At 44.1% G+C, this 20,110-nt stretch overlaps 1 protein-coding gene across 3 annotated transcripts in view; it reads right to left on the bottom strand.

Annotated features, from left to right (window-relative positions):
- Positions 1–19,746, bottom strand: part of SIL1 (SIL1 nucleotide exchange factor) — a 237,221-nt gene extending 217,475 nt beyond the window's left edge. Inside the window, exon 1 of one of the 3 annotated variants that reach the window (XR_013960842.1) lies at positions 19,522–19,683. The gene's annotated coding sequence lies outside the window, so the exon portion shown is untranslated. Of the gene's footprint in view, positions 1–19,521 lie in introns of all 3 variants that reach the window. The other 2 variants (XM_080672995.1, XM_080672994.1) reach the window with 2 other exon arrangements.
- Positions 19,747–20,110: the final 364 nt, after the last annotated feature.

Genomic DNA, 20,110 nt, shown 5'->3' with positions numbered 1-20,110 from the left:
ACAAAAAGAAAAAAGAATCCAAAAATATGAAGATAGTGTAAGGAGCCTCTGGGACAACTTTAAGCGTACCAACATCCAAATTTTCGGGTGCCAGAAGAAGAGAGAGAGCAAAATATTGAAAACCTATTTGAAGAAATAATGACAGAAAACTTTCCCTACCTGGTGAAAGAAATAGACTTACAAGTCCAGGAAGCGCACAGAACCCCATACAAGAGGAATCCAAAGAGGACCACACCAAGACACATAATTAAAATGCCAAGAGCAAAAGACAAAGAGAGAATCTTGAAAGCAGCAAGAGAAAAATAGTTAGTTACCTGCAAGGGAGTACCCATATGACTGTCAGCTGATTTCTCAACAGAAACTATGCAGGCCAGACGGGAGTGGCAAGAAATATTCAAAGTGATGAACAGCAAGAACCTACAACCAAGATTACTCTACCCAGCAAAGCTATCATTCAGAGTTGAATGTCAGATAAAGAGCTTCACAGACAAGAAAAAGCTAAAGGAGTTCATCACCACCAAACCAGGATTACATGAAATGCTGAAGGGTATTCTTTAAGAAGAGGAAGAAGAAGAAAAAGCTAAAGATAAAAATTATGAACAACAAAATGACATCAAATACATACCTACCAACAAGTGAATCTAAAAATCAAGTGAATAAAAAATCTGATGAACAGAATGGACTGGTGAATATAATAGAATCAGGGACATAGAAAGGGAGTAGACTGACAATTCTCAGGGGGAAGGGGGTGTGAGGGTTGCGGGAAGAGATTGGACAAAAATCTTACACCTATGGATGAAGACAGTAGCAGGGGGTAAGGGCATGGGGTGGGGTGGGGTGGGGAATCAGGTGGAGGGGAGCTTTGGGGGAAAAAAATGAGGAACACCTGTAATAATCTGAACAATAAAGATTTATTAAAAATAAAAAAAAGATGGGTGTGGTCTTCAAAGAATACATAAAAGGGAAACTAGACAATAAAAAGTATTCTCTCTCATCCTGGCCACCATGGATCAGTGGTTAGACCATCACTTACAAACTGAAGGGTCATGGGTTCAATTCCGGTCAAGGATAAGTACCTGGGTTGCAGGTTCCCTGCCCCAGTTGGGGGCGGCATTGGGGAGGCAACCAATTGATATGGCTCCCTCACACTGATGTCACTCACTCTCTCTCTTGTATTCCCTTTTTCCCTCCCTTCCACTCTCTCTAAAGTCATGGAAAAAATATCCCCCAGTGAGGATTTTTTTAAAAATTATTCTCTCTCAAATATAGGGTGTCCCCAAAAAATGAATACACACTTTAACAGCTGATAGCTCAAATTTGAAAGTGAAATATATTTTAATAAACACTGCCTTTATAATTATTGAAAGTGTGTGTATACATTTAGGGGACATCCTATACATTCCTGGTGCCCTAACAGACTGAGAAGCATATTTTGGCAGGGTTGTTTTGGTGGGGTTTTTTGGTGTGTTTTTTTCTTTTTTATTATTGAACTTATTGGGGTGACATTGGTTCACAAAACCATACAGGTTTCAAGTGTACAACTTAACAAAGCATCATTTGCACACTTAATCATGCACCCATAGCCCCAAGCAAAGTCTTTTTCTGTGCCCATTCCCACCACCCCTTTGCCCACCTCCACCTACTTCCCACCCCCCCCTTTACCTTTGTCTAATATCAGTGTTATGTCTACGTGTTGTTGTGGTTTTTTGTTGTAGTTGTTGTTGTTTTATATATATTTATTGATTTTAGAGAGAAAGGGAGGAGAGAGAGAAACATCAATGATGAAAGAGAATCATTGCTTGGCTGCCTCTTGCACACCGCCCCCTATTGGGGATCGAGCCCGCAACCCAGGCATGTGCCCTTGGCCGGAATTGAACCTGGGACCTTTCAGTCCACAGGCTGATGCTCTATCCACTGAGCCAAGCCAGCTAGGGCTGTTTTGTTTTTTGTTTGTTTGCTTTTGCTTAATCCCTTCACCTTCTTTTATCCAGCTCCCCAACCCTTTCCTGACAGCTGTCAATCTGTTCCATGTATCCATGCCTCTGTTTATATTTTGTTTGTCAGTTTATTTTGTTCATTAGATTCCACATGTAAGTGAGACCATATGGTATTTGTCTTTCTCTGACTGGTTTATTTCACTTAGCATAATAATCTCCAGGTCCCTTCCATGTTATCACAAAAGGTAAGAAAGTAAGATTTCCTTTTTTTTTTTTTACAGCTTAGTAGTTCCATTGTGTAAATGTACCACAGCTTTTTTATCCACTCATCTACTACTGATGGGCACTTGAGCTGTTTCCAGATCTTAGCTATTGTAAATAGTGCTATGAACATAGGGGTGTTACAGATGAAGAAATAAGAACAGAGAGGTTAAGTAATTCATCTGAAGTCTAACAGCTAGTTAGACTGGGTATATCTGATGCTACAGCCAAGAGCTTTCCACTATACTTCACCTTGTTTTTCTCCAGGGGTGAAGTGACTTCCCAGCTAAATTTTTCTATAGAGGAGATAATGCTCCTACCTCTCCACACAAACCAACTAGGCAGTCGTGTTTCTTAGAGTTAGTTAACTGGAACTATGTCTTGATGGTCTCATGAATTCCTGTACCAGCCCACTAAAACTTAAACCTGGGTCAACTAGCCGAGTTTCCAGACCTACAAAGCTGTCACCAGTGAGAGCCTAACTAAGCCATCAGCTGGTACCTAGCTCTGGGCCAACTCTCTTTGGAACAGCCAATCTGAGCATGATCTGTACATGTCCCCAACAAGTCCTCTTCAGAGATTGCAAAGGAGGTACCAGGAGTCTCTCCTACTCTTGAGTTGTGACCATAATGCACAGAATTATCTTTGAAGGTAATCTAATTCTGATTTAAGTAAGAATAGAAAAGATAAAAAGGATTTCTGTTTGGTCTTCAGTAGCAAACATAGACTTCCTTCCATGTTGCTGGCTGCCTCTCTAGAACTTCCAGAGACTTCCCACCCCCAGGATGTCAGGTGCAGCAGAGTAGAAAAGGCAAGATGATATTCAATGTTGTATTCTTAAGAGACCAGTGGTGAGAATCAGCCCATGTTTCTAAAGGGAGTAAATACCCTCAATAAACTCAGGGAAAGCAAAGTAGTACTAAAACATACTGTCTTTCTCTCTCAGTAAGACTCTCAGGGTTGTCTGTTTATTTTTGCTGTACGTATGAGAACTTTCACCAGTTAACTTTTTTTTTCTGAAGCTTAGGGAAGCTGATGATTCACCCAGATGCACAACAGCTGCTAGAAAGACCTGTGGGAAGGGGCCACTGGCAAAGGCAGGCTGTGTGTGGTAAGGAGGGTCTCCCAAGAGTGCCCTACATGCCAAGCCATATGTTGTCAGGATATTAATCCAATGTTTACTCTCTCAGGAGCATTAAATTATATCCAAGGACTACCATGAGTCCTTCCAATTCTATTCCTTACTTCTTTGCCAGAAAGATTTGTAACCTGGAAACAAAGCCCTCTGCCTGATAGCAGCAATAATACTCAGCAAGGAATAGGAAACCAGGCTATCAATTCAAGCTTCCCTGAAAGGTACTGCCCCAAAGAATCCCCATCTGGAAAATGTAGAATCCTACTACTGACACTGTTTTCCAGAGAACACAGGCCTACATAACTTGGGTGTCCTAAGGAGGGAAAGGCTTGAACCAAAAGAGTAAAGAGGGAACACCACATCTCCACTTCTGCCCCAAATCAAACAGCTCTGGAAGTCCATAAGAGAATTCCAAAAAGAGAAGACCACCTCATTGCCACAAGAACTAAAAGCAAGGGGCATGAATATGAAATAAAGCTACCTGGTCCCGGCTGATGGCTTGGCTGGTTAGAGCATCATCCTGTACCTCACAAAGGTTGCAGGTTTGATTCCCAGTCAGGGCACATACCTAGAATGAAGGTTCAATCCCTGGTCAGGGTGTGTACTGGAGGCAACTCATCGATGTTTCTTTCTGTCTCTTCCTCTCTCTCTCTAAAATCAATAAACACATCCTCAGGGGAGGATTAGAAAAAAATAAGACTACCTGGATTAGTCACTGCTCTACCATGACTAGTATTGTATGACCCTAAGTCATTTAGACTCTTCAAACCTCAATTTTTTACCTCCATGAAATATACTAGTAGATGTTGTAAGGACCAGACTAAACAATGTATCTGAAAGCCTTTGAAAACAGTAAATTATTGAACATTCTTTAGGCCTGATTATTATTCAAAAGACTGCCAGGTGAAAAACCCTAAGACACTTCTGGAGAGCACAGAAGCAAACTGTCACCTTGAAGATACAATCTACAGTGACTGGATGTAGGTGTTTGCAGAGAAACTCATACTCAGGAATAAAGTTAGAACAGAGTGAACTTTGAAGAAGAGACCACACTTGGGTCTGCTCAGGTACATTTAAAACACTAAGAACAATATATGCACATGGTTCCAATTTGAAAAAGCACACAGGTATACAGTGAAAAGTCAGCCTCCCTCCTCTCCCATTCTCCAGCCACCCAGAGTCCCTCACCAAAGATACCCTCTCTTTTCAGTTTCTCATGTATTCTTCCAGAGATATTTCCAATCAGCTAGTTTCTGCCTCAGATGGGGATACCACTGGTGGCGACACTTTGAAACCTAGAAGATAATGCCAAACAAGCAAGCACTGCCAGGGCCTATGAAAAGAGCAGGCCAACCAGAGGATAAGATATTGCCTGCAAAAGGTTCCATGGAGGTGCAGTTTTCCTTACGACTAGTATACTGCTTTGCCCCATGGCTGACCACAATTAGGCAATGATTTTGTATAATGTAGTTCCAATTTGATTGTTTTTATTTACCCAGCATGCCTTCTCAGAGAAACGATTAACAGGAATGATCTCTGGGACTTCATGCAGTATCACCAGGGCCTTAGAAATAGAAGGAGGAACAATAGTCAAACCTCCCTCATTGGAGGCTGGGCAAAAAGAACAAAAATCACCATATTTTTAGGGACAGAATACAAGGGAAAATAAAGCCTAGACCAGCCGTGGGCAAACTACGGCCCGCGGGCCGGATCCAGCCTGTTCGGCTGTTCTATACGGCCCGCGGAGCCGAAAGAGCAAAGGGTTCTCTTGCTCTCCCCTCCGCTTCTTTACTTTGAATTTATATTAGTTCACATAAACACTCTATCCATGCTTTTGTTCCGGCCCTCCGGTCCAGTTTAAGAACCCATTGTGGCCCTCAAGTCAAAAAGTTTGCCCACCCCTGGCCTAGACCATAGATGGGGCTCTGCAAGGCTCAGCTGAAGAGACTAATTCACTACCCACAGAAAATTACAAGACACTCTCAACCAAAGCTAGGTGTTCACCACAACTCCCTCAAAAGTGTTCAGGTTATGCCCTCCCCTCCCCTTTCTTCTTATACAGGAAATTTAAATGTATAAAATCCCAGCCTCTATCCAAAGGTCACAAATAGGTAGCCTATAGTTCAAATCTCAACCACAGACATGCTTTGGTAGCCCCTAGGGGTTTTACAAAAATCTGAATTTCTGGCTTTTCTTATAACATGAGATGATGACACCATAGAGCCACACTTACCCATGACAATGATAGGCTGAGTAGCAGCTGCCCCCACAGAGCACATGAGCACTCCAGTTTGACACGGGGCCACCATTCCCTAATGCCTCACACTGACTGTTCCCTACCTGGCCTGGAACATCTGAGCTGGAGACCCCTAGCCAGTGATGACAAAGGAGGCTGGTCAACTGGTAGGAACAATAGCTGACCAAATAGCAGGACTCCGGCATTCACAAGCATTTATTAAACACCCTCTAAGAGCTAGGAACTGTGCTGAGGGCTGGGTACACAAAGAGGAATGAGGGACAGTGTCTGCCCTCCAGGAATTCCTAATCCAGTTGGAAAAATAAGACTTACTCTTAAGAATTAAACTGCTTGCCCAGCTGGCGTGGCTCCATGGTTGAGCCTCAACCTATGAACCAGTTGGTCACAGTTCGATTCCCGATAAGGGCACATACCCAGGTTGCAGGCTTGATCCCCAATGTGGGGCGTGCAGGAGGCAGCCGATCAATTATTCTCTCATTATTGATGTTTCTATCTCTCTCTCCCTCTCCCTTCTTCTCTGAAATCAGGAAATTTCTATCTCTCTCTCCCTCTCCCTTCCCTCTCTGGCTGGGAATAAAAGAGTGTTTCAGGGAAGAACTGGGATTTGAACAGGACTGTTATCATATCTCAAGCTTTCACATATTCATTCATTCAACAAGCATTTATTGTGTCTATGTTATACTAGGCATTATGCTCCACACACAAAATAAAGCATAGCACATGTCCTTGAAAAGCTCATATCAAAAGAGACAAAATAACCAGGACAAAGTATGCTGAATTCTATAATCAAAGAGTTTCTATGTGGATACAAATAAGAAGGTCCCTGGAGAGGCTTGCTGAAGAAGGCAACTGTGCAGCTTAAAGTAGGAAACTAAGGAGAGGTTACTCTGGGCAAAAGAATTGGCAGAGGCATGCTTAGAGGACCACATGGACCAGTTTATCAGGAGCAAAGTGTACATGTGGGTAATGGTAGAGGATATAATTAAAGTAGTAGGACAGGGATACACCATGATAGGCATGGAGCACCAGGACTACTAAACACTGGAATTTATTCAGCAGCCAGTAGGTACCAGAGGCTTCTAAGCATGAGTGTTCTCTTTCAGCACAGTACTTAGGAAGACCCCAAGTGGCAATGACACACAAGGTCCTGGAGGAAGCTGAAGCAGGAGATAGGAGGGTGCTCCGATAATAACTCTGGAGCAGTTACAGGAAAGAGGAGAAAGACTAAGTAAGCTAAATACTGCATATGGTTGCAAAAATTTAAGACAATGGAATTTCTTTGAAATTACTTTTTAATTCCTTTTTTTTTTTTTAACCAATTCACACTAGTCTTCCCCCAAAATAGTGAGGTTTTCCTTTGTTTCATTCAGGCTATCTTTATGGTGCTTGTGGGTTTTTTGTGTGTTTTTTTTTTAACTCAGCTTGAGATCAATATAATGTGGGGGTAGTAGATTTAGGGGCTTCTTCCCACTTCCACCCCCAATTCTACACTGAACCAGTTGTAAATCTCAAAGGGAAAGAGAGTCAACTTGATAAAGTCCAGGTTAGGGTACTTAACTGTGCCTCCCAGACCTTGCGCAAGGACCACAAATGGACATACAAATCAGAAGAAAGCCATAACAGATGTCAAAGTTCCCTTAATGAAGTAATTGCTTCATGTCTTCTGAAGAGCAGAGGCAAGAGACAAGAACACATTGTCAGAGGCCCCCAGGCAGGCTATGGACCAACCACGCATGCTCCATTAAAATCCCATGTCAGACACTGCCCAGGAAACAGGACCTGCTGGTTAAATCAGCAGTTAAAGAGACCCTCAGAACGATGAGAAATGAGTGGAATAAGGAAAATGACTGCAGAGAAGCTGCAAAGTTCCTAACTTTTCACAACTTTTAGTTATTCAGTATGAGCTACCTGTGACTATTGATATGAATAATCAACCAACCAACAAAGAAGACAGACAATGATAAGTCGTGGATCAGAAACTGGCAACTGCTGCTGTTGTCATTATTGATGATAATACAGAGCAGTTAAATTGTGCCAGAGGAAGCACTTTCCATATGTATTTTCTCAATTAATTGGCTACGAAAGTAAATATTACTCTTCCCATTCTACAGATCATGAAATTAAGGCTTAGAGAAAAATAGGTAACTTCTCTATCTGATAGCTATTAAGTAGATAGTAGAATATGAAACCAAGTGAGCTGACTCCAAAGTGTTTTTAAACCACTCTGACCTACCATTCATTCCTTTTCCTTTGAGATACATTAAAGGTTTGCTTGGGTCACCAGGAAAGGCCCACTGGTGCACTGGCCCTGTTCTTTACAGAACACACAGCAGTCTGGCCTGAAAGCTATTTCTTTGTTTCTAAAATGGGGAAACTTAAAATCTATTTCATCAGGGATGAGAGCAAGAGGAAAACTTCAACACGAATAGGAGAAAAATCAGCATGACAGCTAAAACCCTCAACAATGAGGATTGTATGTATAATGGACAAGATAGTCAGTGGAGGGGCCTTCTCCCTCTCTGGAGATTTTTCACTACAATAGTCTCTTGCATCTTTACAAGGCTTTAAATAATCCTAACAAATTCTATGGCCACCCTCTGTGAGCCCTTTGGCTCGAGTCTCAGAGCTCTGCCATTAATACACTGATGGCCCTAAAAAAGGTATACCACCCATTTCACTTCTCTAGGGTTGTTTTGTCATCTATATATATAAAAGGCTATTATGCAAAGTGTCCCCTCAGGAGTTCGACCAGGGGACAGGGAGTTTGATCACTCGCTATGACGTGTGCTGACCACCAAGGGGTGGCACAGAACAAAGGAAGGCCCGGCCGGTAACTGGAAGGCCCCAATCAGTCCTGATAGCCAGCCAGGCCTAGGGACTCTACCCGTGCACGAATTTCGTGCACTGGGCTTACAGTAGTAAAATAAGAATCCACCAAATGCAAAACTACAATACTGAGCAACAACAGACCTGAAAGACTATCTCCTGACTTTTCACTCACCCAAGGAACTACAAATGAACCAGGCACAGCCCTGATTTCTTCAATGAAACTGATATAAAGACCCCAAGATGATTTCTTCCAGCCCAGATATACTATTTTAGACTTTAGGAGCTGCACCCACAGATGGAGACTTTGCTTCATGAATACAATCAAACCAACTCCCCATGACTATCAGATGGGTAGGGTCACAAAATTCAACCTTAAATACCTTGCTTATGAGCTGGCCCCTTAAACCTCCAATGTCTACTATCCACTGGATTCAAAGCATGACAATCAATCTTATAGATATTGACTGTCCTACCTTATGTAACTTGCAGTGAACTGTAGCCTGCTAATATAGAGTTTGGTCAGGTGGTTGCTGCCCACCTTGGGAGCCTCACAGAAATGTAAGGCATATGCATGAAACTACTGCCAAAAGTAAAGAAACGTCCATTTAAAATGGCATTAGTCTGCCTCACCAGACCTTTGGGATGCATCTCAGATTACTCCAGTTTCTAGAACTCCTCCCCTCACAAGACAGAAGAGGCAGAATACATGCAGAGAGAAGTGACTAGACATGGATCTGCTCAGTGACTGCTGTGATATCCCTCTACCTGTGATGACAAGTGGTCATTAAAAGGCATAATCAAGAACTCCCTCTGTGTGAAAGCACAGCCAGCAAGCAGACCTCAAAAACATACCCCTTTCAGTTTCTCTGTGGATATGACATGTGACATGAGCTAAACATCAGACACTCCCCAAAGGCTCCAACCTCCAGTCCAGGAGGTTCAGCTGTGAAAAAATAAAGCCTAGGAAGCAACAGAGAAGCAGATGGTAAATGGACCGACTCGAAAGTCCAAGATTTGAAAGAAAATAAAAACAATAAAGGATAAACTTAATTCCAGCCTCTCTGGAGAAGTCCAGGTAAAACTCATTCCTCCACCCACATCCCATTTCTTCTCCAAGTCTCTCAATAGATAACATGAATAACTTCACAAAAGGGCAAACAACTGCTCCAAATTATTAAGAATATCAATAAGATCAGCCAGTGTGGCTCAATGGTTGCGGGTACACCTATAAACCAGATGGTCACAGTTCCATTTTCCCAGTCAGGGCACATCCCAGCTTGCAGGCTCGATCCCCAGTAGGGGCTGCGTAAGAGGCAGCTGATCTGTGATTCTCTCTCATCACTGATGTTTCTCTCTCTCTCTCCCTCTCCCTTCTTCTCTGAAATCAATAAAAACTTAAAACACTTTCAAAAAATGCCCTGGCCAGTGTTGTTCAGTACGGTTAGAGTATCATCCTGGGAAGCGAGGAGTCGCTGGTTCGATTTCTGGGTTGCAGGTTGATCCCCAGCCCCAGTTGGGGCACATGCCGGAGGCAACTAATCAATGTATCTCTCTCACACTGATGATATTCTCTCTTTCTTCCCCCACCCTCAGTCCCTGCCTTCCACTCTAAAAAAAAAAAAAAAAAAAAAAAATCAATCAATGGAAAAAAATATCCTCAGGTGAGGATTAGCAAAAAAAAAAAGAACATCAATAAGCAAAACAGAAATCCTTATGCTCACAAATATGTAGTGGCTAAGGAGTTTTGGTTACATCATAAACATACCATGCTCAGAAATTAAAAAGAGCTCAGCTGGTTGGAAAATAGATATACAAAGTGGGGCAAAAGTAGGTTTACAAGTTGTGAGTATGCAAAATACAGAATTTATTATTAATTATTGCATTGTTTTACATATGAACAGCCATAAACCTACTTTTGCCCCACCCTGTAGCAAGGTCGAACTCACAGTTTTGACCCTCCTAAAGGCCAATTAGCTCAAATCTTTCCATGACAACCAGCCATGGCTTAGCTACAACCCAAATAGAAAAGAATAATAAGGGCTTTTAGCCCTAAGGCATTCCCACCCTGGAAAAACAGTGAGCTCTTCAGCAGCAAGAACTGTTTCACATTAGTGTCCCCAACATCTTCCACTGGGCCTGTTAGTAGTGCCTTGAGAAAATAAGCTGAATGGTCAAATGCCCTGGTAACTGCAAGACTCCTGGGGTGTGGGGGGGGAGGGAGGGAGGGAGAAGCACAGTGCAATAGCAGGGGTGGGCAAACTTTTTGACTCGAGGGCCACAATGGGTTCTTAAACTGGACCGGAGGGTCGGAACAAAAGCATGGATGGAGGAGTGTTTGTGTGAACTAATATAAATTCAAAGTAAAGGAGCGGAGGGGAGAGCAAGAGAACCCTCTGCTCTTTCAGCTCTGCGGGCCGGATAGAACAGCCGAACGGGCCGGATCCGGCCCGCGGGCCGTAGTTTGCCCACGGCTGGTGCAATAGAAAGAGCTTTGGAGTCAAAACTGAGTTTAAAGCTTCGCTGCAGCACTTAACCTCACTGAGCCTCAGTTTCTTCATCTATAAAATGGGGATAATACCAACTATCTTACAAGACTGCTATGGGAATTAGATGAGATAATGCTTTCCTGGCTTTACTAGTTTGGTGTTTGAGGCATTGAAAAAGCTTGTAATAACAGCTGGATCAACTAGATAGAAAACAAGCCCTAATGACTATACTAGAGGCACAGTGCACAAAATTTGGCACTCGGAGGGGCTCAGCTGCTCAGCCCTCTCACAGTCTGGGAGCCCCGTGATCAATCGCCCTGGCAGAGGGAGGTCCCGCCCACCCGCTGCAGCTCACCAGTCTGTGGCCTGGGCCTCCTTCTGCAGGGCGATCATGGGGCGATGGCCAGGCCCCTGACCAATCACATCACACCCGCTTTGGCTGGCCTGGTGCCAGTGAGTGTCATAGCGTGGTCGTCCAGATGGTCATTCTGCTGTTCAGTCATTCGGTCGATTTGCATATTACGCTTTTATTATTATAGAAGACTAGTGGCCCGGTGCACGAAATTCGTGCACAGGGGAGGGGTGTCCCTCAGCCCAGCCTGCACCCTCTCCAATCTGGGACCGCTTGCTTCTAACCACTCACCTGCCTGCCTGCTTGATCGCCCCTAACCACTCTGCCTGCTGGCCTGCTTGCCCCCAACTGCCCCCCCCCCGCCAGCCTGATCACCCCCAACTGCCCCCCTGCCAGCCTGATTGCCCCCAACTGCCCCCCCTACTGGCCTGATTGCCCCCAACTGCCCCCCTGCTGGCCTGATCACCCCCAACTGCCCCCCACTGCCAGCCTGCTCACCCCCACTGCCCCCCCTGCTGGCCTGCTCACCCCCAACTGCCCCCTCCACTGGCCTGATCATCCCCAACTGCCCTCCCCTCCTGACCTGATCGCCCCTAACCACCTCTGCCTCGGCCCTGCCACTATGGCTTTGTCCGGAAGGACGTCTGGAAGGTCTCCTGGTCTAATTAGCATATTACTCTTTTATCAGTATAGTATAGATTAGAAAGAGGATATAAGTAAGAAATGCATTCTCAATGAGGGCAATATCACCCCCAAGGGGGTGAAAACGGATTGCTGGGGAAAAAAATCATAGATATTACACAGTACATAAACAAATACATATCTGTGGTATTACAATTCAGATGGCATGGCTGGGGGGGAGATTAGGAAAAGTCTCAAAAGTGATAATAAACAAAAAGGTTAAGAAACATTTGGCTGGGACTGGTTTGGCTCAGTGGATAGAGCGTCGGCCTGCGGACTGAGGGGTCCCGGGTTCGATTCTGGTCAGGGGCACGTACTTTGGTTGCAGGCCAGCAGGGCGTGTGCAGGAGGCAGCTGATCGATGTTTCTCTCTCATCGATGTTTCTAACTCTCTATTCCTCTCCCTTCCTCTCTGTAAAAAATCAATAAAATATATTTTAAAAAAAGAAACATTTGGTTCAAAGGGTTGACCCAGTTTCCATAAAGATTGTCATTAATTTGCATAATAGTCATGTGTAGGATGACCAAGTTGTACTGATTGCCCCAGACTTTCCTGGTTGGGCACAAAAGTCCCACATGTGGGAAATCCCTCAGTCCTGGGAAAACTAGGATGGTTGTTCACCCTCCTCATAGGAGAGATCAATACAGGCATTTTCATTTCACTAATGAGGTGACCCCAAGAAACATGATGATTGTCATGAAGGATTTACAGTACTTCAGCAGCATTCCTGAGCCAAGATTGAAATATGCCATTTGCCTAGCCCTAGACTCAGAGCTCTCTGCCCCTAACCTCCACCAAGGCATTGGCATGGAATGGTTCTCGTGCACTGACTATGCCACTTCCTTCTTGTTATGGACTGAATGTGTCTCTCCCCCTCCAAATACTTACGTTGAAACCCTAATTCCCAATGTGATTGTATTTTTGGAGATGGGCCTTTGGAAGTAGTTAAGGTCAGAGTAGATCATGTGGGTGGAGCCCCTATGAGGGGATTAGTGCCCTTACAGAGAGTTGACCAAACCAGGGCTCTCTCTATTCTCTGAGCCACATGAGGATACAGCAAGAAGTCAGCTACTGTGAACCAAAAGAAGGGCTCTCACCAAGAACCTGACCAGCAGGCCTCCAGAACTGTGTGAGAAATAAATGTTTGTTATTTAAGCTACCCAGTCTATGGCATTGTTATAGCAGCCAATAACTTACTAAGACACTTCTCAATGCCTCAAACACCAAAGCCAAGGGCACTATTAAGAGATTGAGGGCAAGGCCATCAAAGATATGCATATCCTATCTGAGAAGCCACCAAGTATCTGAAAGATGTCACTTTGCAGAAGCAAAGTGTGCCATTCTGCCATTACAACGGTGGAGTTGGTAAGTATACCCAGGTCAAATGGTAGGGCAGGACACAGGGTCAATAGTCCAAAAAGAGTGCTAAATTTTTGCTGCACATGCTTAAAAATGCAGAGAGTAATATTGAACTTAACATTTAGATGCTTAATGACCACATCTGTGTGAACAAAAGCACCCAAGATGGGGTGCAGAAGTTACAGAGATCATGAATGGATAAACCCATAAATGAGCTCTCCCTTACACAATGAAATTACTGAAAAAGAGCATATTGTTCCTAATCCAGAAGAGGGATTTGCACAGAAGAAAAAGATATCCCAGGTAAAACTGAAGAAACAAAACATTTATGGGCCAGGGGTAAATTCAGCATAAAACAGATGCTAATAAAAGCAGAAAGAGCAAGAGAGAGAGAATATGAATGAGGGCAGACATAACCAGCCATCATAACCATTATCCTTGTCAATGAGCTGCCTCAGGGAACCTGAAAGAACTACCAGTCTGGGATGAACATAGTTCTATTGCTACTGAATTCTGTCTCCAAGGTAGAAAATTGCACAAGTGAGGATACCAGGTGTAAACCCTTAACAAGCCAGGAAAATTCTGGGAGATTCTTCACATGTGTCCTGAGTACCTTGAATCTTTTAGAGGTTTTTGTCCCAAAGACAAACTCGATTGTTGTTGATGCTAGGAATCAGAGGTTACCCCAAGCCCAGCCTGAATAGCAACAGTCTACTAGTATTCTCCCCTATTCAGCAGTGAAACCCTTTGTGAAATTACCAGTAAATGAAGAAAAGGGCGGGATATTTCCTTAGGCCACATATAATTAAAATAAGAAGCTCTATGCTGTGGAAGACTAAGTCTTGAAGCTTAAAACCAACTCAGAGGAGGATATTCATCCGCCCTTAGAAAGAAAAAGATTACCTCCACAAGGATAGGTCTCCAAATTAACACCAAATCCAGGAGATAGAGAACCCTTTGTTACAAAGCATGACCTAAGTACCATCTGAGGCCCCAGAGAAAAATCGCAGGGATTGCACTGTAAAAATGTTCAGATTAGCTCTCCTGAAAGCGGCTTATTCCTAGACACTGGCAGACAGCCTCTGCAGCAAAGCTTCAGTTAGGAAAGGATAGAAAATAATGAAGAAAAAACACATACAAGAGGCTAGATGAGAAGAGCATGAATCCACAAACATAGCAAAAAGGATTGGAAGGCATCATCTATTTGGAAAAAGATAAAACTTGCCTTTACAGATTGTCATTTTTTAATATTCTCATTAATAGCCAATCTTCATTCTTTGATGATGAAAACAGTTATTGCATTCCTATTCCCAAGAGCTTTCATGTGTATTACTTCATTTAACTATTCTTCAAAGTATTTGTTTTTTGAGAGTACATTTATTAAAGCTGGGAACAGTGAAATAACGAAGGACCTAGGATAGAAGAAACAACAGGAGAGAGCCTAGGCGGGGCTGCTTTGGCTCTCCAGAAATGTTATTGGAAAGAAGTGAGCCAAGGGGCTGCTGTTAGCTCACTGGTGTCAGAGAAAAGGGAGCCTTGGGGCCAGGTTCAGGGGTTTAGCCCAAGATGAGCTGCCACTGCCCACTGCTCCCCTGGTTGCAAGTCTCATGGGGACTCTTAAGAGTTTAGGAGAGGAAAAAAAAAAAGAATGAGGGGAGAACCAAGATAGCGGCAAAGGTAAACACCTATACTTGATGCCTCTCACAACCACATCAAAATTACAACTAAAAGGCAGAACAATTACCACCCAGAACCGCGGGAAAACTGGCTGAGTAGAAGTTCCACAACTAGAGAGGTAAAGAAAGCACAGTGGGACTGGTAGGAGGCACGGAAAGTGCTGGCACCTGCATGTGCTGCTCTTTTCATCGGGAGGGAGATACAAGCTCCCGACTGCTCTGAACTCCAGTTCTGGGCAAGACTCTGGGGGACCCAGACACATACCAGGAGAAACTGGACTGTCTGGCATCAGGCTGGAACACGAAGGCGGCTTTCTCTCAGAGGTGCTTGCAGCGATCATTGTTCCTGCACAGGGGTGTGGGACGCAGAGACCCGGGGACCTCTCTGGTGCAGGACTGACTGGCAGCCATTGCTGTTTGCTCTGCCCTGGTGATTCCCAGAGACCCTGCCCCTCCCACTTTACAACCCCACCCAAGCTGTGTGCATCGGCTTTTGCATATGAATGGCCTGTCCTTTCTCCTCCTAAAACCTGTCACACTGCAGCTGGGTCAGAGAGCCCCAGAGTTTCCAAAAGAAGGTCCAAGGCCCTGCAGCAGCAGCCTACCTTGCTTCACAGCTGGGCCTCGTCTGGGCACTTCCAAACCCCATACAAAGAGGAAGAATCTGAAGATGTCTCTGTAGCTTCTGCTGGGCGGCCCCAGACAGGGGCTGACCTTGCACCTCCTTGGAAATCCAAGAGCCAGTGTACCCAGTGGTCAGAGTAAGACCATACCGGATTACAACTCTTCACTTCCATAAGAGACACACTCAGGGGGCAGACTCAGTGAGTACCAAAGCCCCACTGAAGCAAGTCCTGCCCCATAAGGGTGTCGCCTGTGCAACAGATCTTCCAGTATAGACACAGCTGGTCATCACAGCCAATTGGCCTGGAGGTCAATTCCTCCCAGTGATACCAACAGCAATCAAGGCTTAACTACAACAAGACTGTGCACACAGCCCACAAAGGGGTGCACCAAGAGTGTCCACCTCAGGTAACTGGGGAGGCTGAGCCACTGGGCCCTATAGGACACCTACCACACAAGGCCACTCTATCAACTCAAGGAGACTTAGCAGCTACCCAGTACATAGAAACAAACACAGGGAAGCAGCCAAAATGCGGAGACAAATAAGTCACAAATGAAAGAAATGGATGAAAGCAAAATACTGGATATAGAGTTCAAAACTACGGTTATAAGGTTACTCAAGAAGCTTCTAGAAACCTCCAAGAAATTTAGAGAGACCCTCAAGGATATGAAAAAGGACCAATCAGAAATTAAGCATATACTGACTGAAATAAAGAACAGTATACAGAGATCCAACAGCAGACTAGAGGATCCCAAGAATCAAGTCAAAGATTTGAAATACAGGGAAGCAAAAAACACCCAACCAGAAAAGAAAAAAGAATCCAAAAATATGAAGATAGTGTAAGGAGCCTCTGGGACAACTTCAAGCATACCAACATCCGAATTATAGGGGTGCCAGAAGGAGAGAGAGAGCAAGATATTGAAAACCTATTTGAAGAAATAATGACCGAAAACTTCCCCTACCTGGTGAAAGAAATAGACTTACAAGTCCAGGAAGTGCAAAGAACCCCAAACAAAAGGAATCCAAAGAGGACCACACCAAGAGACATCATAATTAAAATGCCAAGAGCAAAAGACAAAGAGAGAATCTTAAAAGCAGCAAGAGAAAAACAGTTAGTTACCTACAAGGCAGTACCCATATGACTGTCAGCTGATTTCTCAACAGAAACTATGCAGGCCAGGAGGGAGTGGCAAGAAATATACAAAGTGATGAATAGCAAGAACCTACAACCAAATTACTCTACCCAGCAAAACTATCATTTAGAATTGAAGGTCAGATAAAGAGCTTCACAGACAAGAAAAAGCTAAAGGAGTTCATCACCACCAAACCAGGATTATATGAAATGCTGAAGGGTATTCTCTAAGAAGAGGAAGAAGAAAAAGGTAAAGACAAAAAATTATGAACAACGAAGTGACAACAAATATATATCTATCAACAAGTGAACCTAAAAATCAAATAGAATAAAAAAACCTGATGAACAGAACAGACTGTGAATATAATAGAATCAGGGGCATGGAAAGGTAGCAGACTGACAATTCTCGGGGGGAAGGAGTTGTGGGCGGTGCGGGGAGAGATTGGACAAAGAGCTTACACCTATGGACGAGGTCAGTGGGGCCGGGGGGGGGGAACAATAAAGATTTAAAAAAAAAAAAAAAGAGTTTAGGAGAGCCCGTACAGTGTTGCTCAGGGGTCGAGCGTTGGCCTATGAAACAGGTCACAGCTCCATTCCTGGTTTGCACGAGGCAGCCAATCAATGATTCTCTTTCATTACTGATGTTTCTATCCCTCTCTACCTCTCCCCCTCTCCCTTCCTCTCTCTGAAATCAATAAAAACAATTTTTAAAAAAGTTTAGGAGAAAGAAAATTCACTTGAAAAGTAGATTCGAGTGGGTGTACCCCTAGGAGGGCACACCACCACTCTTCAAAGTATTATTCCCATTTTTATGCAGTGGAAAACCAAGCCTAAGAGGTGAAATAACTTGTCCAAGGTCATATGGCTAACAAATGATGAATTAGACTCAGAATCAAAACTCAGGATTACCACACTCTAAAAAAGCGTTATGTCCACTTCAAAAGAACTATTAAGTCATCTGTAGACAAATCAGATGACAAGGTTTTTAACCATGCCTATTTGAGGTAACAACAAATTTTTTTTTAAATACAGTATGGTGCTATTATTAATGTCTCTGGAAACAATTTCAGAAGTGAATTTTCAAAACTGCTTTGGATAATGGCCATATCACATTAAGTGATGCCACCCTCAACCCCCACCACCCACACCTACACATACCACTCTTCAGGAGAACACTTATCAAAGCATTAAATTCTGGCATGTTTATTTTTTAAAACCCATTTTGTTACTTTTCAGTTTCACTTAATTTCTTAGAGCCAATGAAACACACCAGAGTTCAAAGTTGGCCTCTACAGAGAAGCAAGAACTGGCCTTCAAAGACAGCAGAAAGAGGGTGAGTAGGAGTGGGGGAGCATGACTCAGAGTACAAAGCAACTTTTCATTCCTGGGTTACATCATCCCTATTCCCACCATCTGTAAAATGGGGCCAATCTTTTCTGTAGCCAATTTCATCAGAACAACACGTGTTAGCAGATTAAATTCACTATACAACCAAATGAAAGGTTAAAATAAATCTGATGTGGCAACACCTTCTTAAAAAACCTAAGGGCCATGTTCTCAGCTGAAATCACAGACCAAGTCCTGATGCATGCTATACAAACATCAATCCTGATATCCTCATGCCTTAGATCCCAGCAAAATCCTACTCAATCCCCAAATCTATGTTTTTATCAAAAAAGAAAAAAGGTTGGGTGAGGTGAGAGCTAAAAAGACACACAGATATGAAACATCTTTTGCACTGTCAAAACAAACACTATTAATGTGTATAAAGTTTATACTATAAACACATCAGTTTCTTCTGTTAGCAGACATGGAAGATTCAGTCTCCTCCTGCCCACCTAGTTCGGGTTAATAGAATATCCCATACCCCAAAGCAGTTTGTAGTTTTGTTTAATTGAGATCGGAAAGCCAGCTGGGCTTGACTGAAGCCAGGCACTGAAAAATATTTATTAGAAAACTGTATGCATAAATATATATGTTTAAAGGCATCAACCCGCCCTCCAGCTCTACAGTACAAAGGAAGCCCCCACTGGCCTCTCAGGTGCAGGGCATTTCCTAACTCCTGGTCTTTCCCACCTGAAGCCACACTACAGGGGCTCATATATCAACGGGATTCTATCTTCCGAAATAAAGAATCTCAAAGCCAGGATTTTGGGACCACCTGAATCAGAACCACCTGGGGAGGACTTGAGGGTGCTCTAGCGCCACTTTATCCAAAATACCTAAGTTGAGACAAGGGATAGGCACAATCTCCAAGGTATTTGAGACACACCAAAGTCTGTAACCCCTACTTTAAAGGCATGTCTTCGTCTCCCAGAACGAAGAAAAACACAAGACAGGAGTAGAAATACCACGGGGGAAGGGCGTAATTCCATATGGTGAAGAGAAGAGACGACCAAGAACCAGTGTCAACACTGGAGAGGTTAGAGACAGATGCACAAATTGAGGCCAGGAGACGAGAACAGGGAGGGAGACTGTCACAGATGCGGAGCCAAAAAGCCAGTCTCAGACCCCCACTGCCTTATCTCCTGACATTTAAGAAGGGTTACTAGAGACATTCTGAGTGGGAAAGGTAGGGAAAGCGGCCGTTGGGCTGAGAGAACAGGTCTGCGGACACTAATGAGGAGCGCAGGTCCCACTTGGACGTCCCGCTTCGGAGACACTAGGGAAGATGTGTGGGGACCCCAGAACAGTGCTGGGAAGGCGCCGGGGCCATTGGCGGGAGGAGGCCGGGCAGTGCACCGAGCCCCCCGCCCAGCTCCAGGGCTAGACGGCCCTCACCGCCCCTACCTTCGGCTTCCTGCCGGGCAGCCGAGGGGTAGACACAACCCCCACAATTCCAGGCGGCCGCAGCAGCAACCAGCTTCAGATGCGCAGACGCCACGGCGACAGTCTGAACCCGTGAGCGCCCGGCTATTACGTTGTTCGTCGCCTCACCCAATTGCCGTCTTCCAGAGCAGCAGGCGGTCCCCTCACGGAAGCTTGCGGCACTAGAATGATTAGCCCCGCCTGTTTCCGGTTTTCTGTTAAGTTCCGCCCCCCTAGCGTCTCCCTACGCAAATTTGCTGGAACTTTCTTTTTTCCTGTATCCCTCCGCCGAAAGAGAGAGGACTGGAAAAGAAGCCCGCGGGCTTGGTTTTGCTACTAAGCTAAATCACAGTGGAACTTCGAAGTTTCTTCTGTGATTGCCTAACAGCCTAATTTCTTTCTAGGGGAAGGATCCTCAAAAAGGAGGGTGTGGGGAGTAAAAATAAATCAAGCTGGTGTGTCTTCGTTTGGGATAAAGCCAAGAGAATCAAACAATAAATAGTCCTTTGAAAATTCATGCAGAATAGGCCACCTGCAAGTCACCTACTTTATATATTTGTGTACTGTGTGA

Source organism: Plecotus auritus, assembly GCF_963455305.1.
Source record: "Plecotus auritus genome assembly, chromosome: 6".
In the NCBI taxonomy this organism is placed as follows: domain Eukaryota; kingdom Metazoa; phylum Chordata; class Mammalia; order Chiroptera; family Vespertilionidae; genus Plecotus; species Plecotus auritus.
Note: the sequence above shows the minus strand (reverse complement) of the source record. Positions and strands in the feature narration are given on the sequence as shown.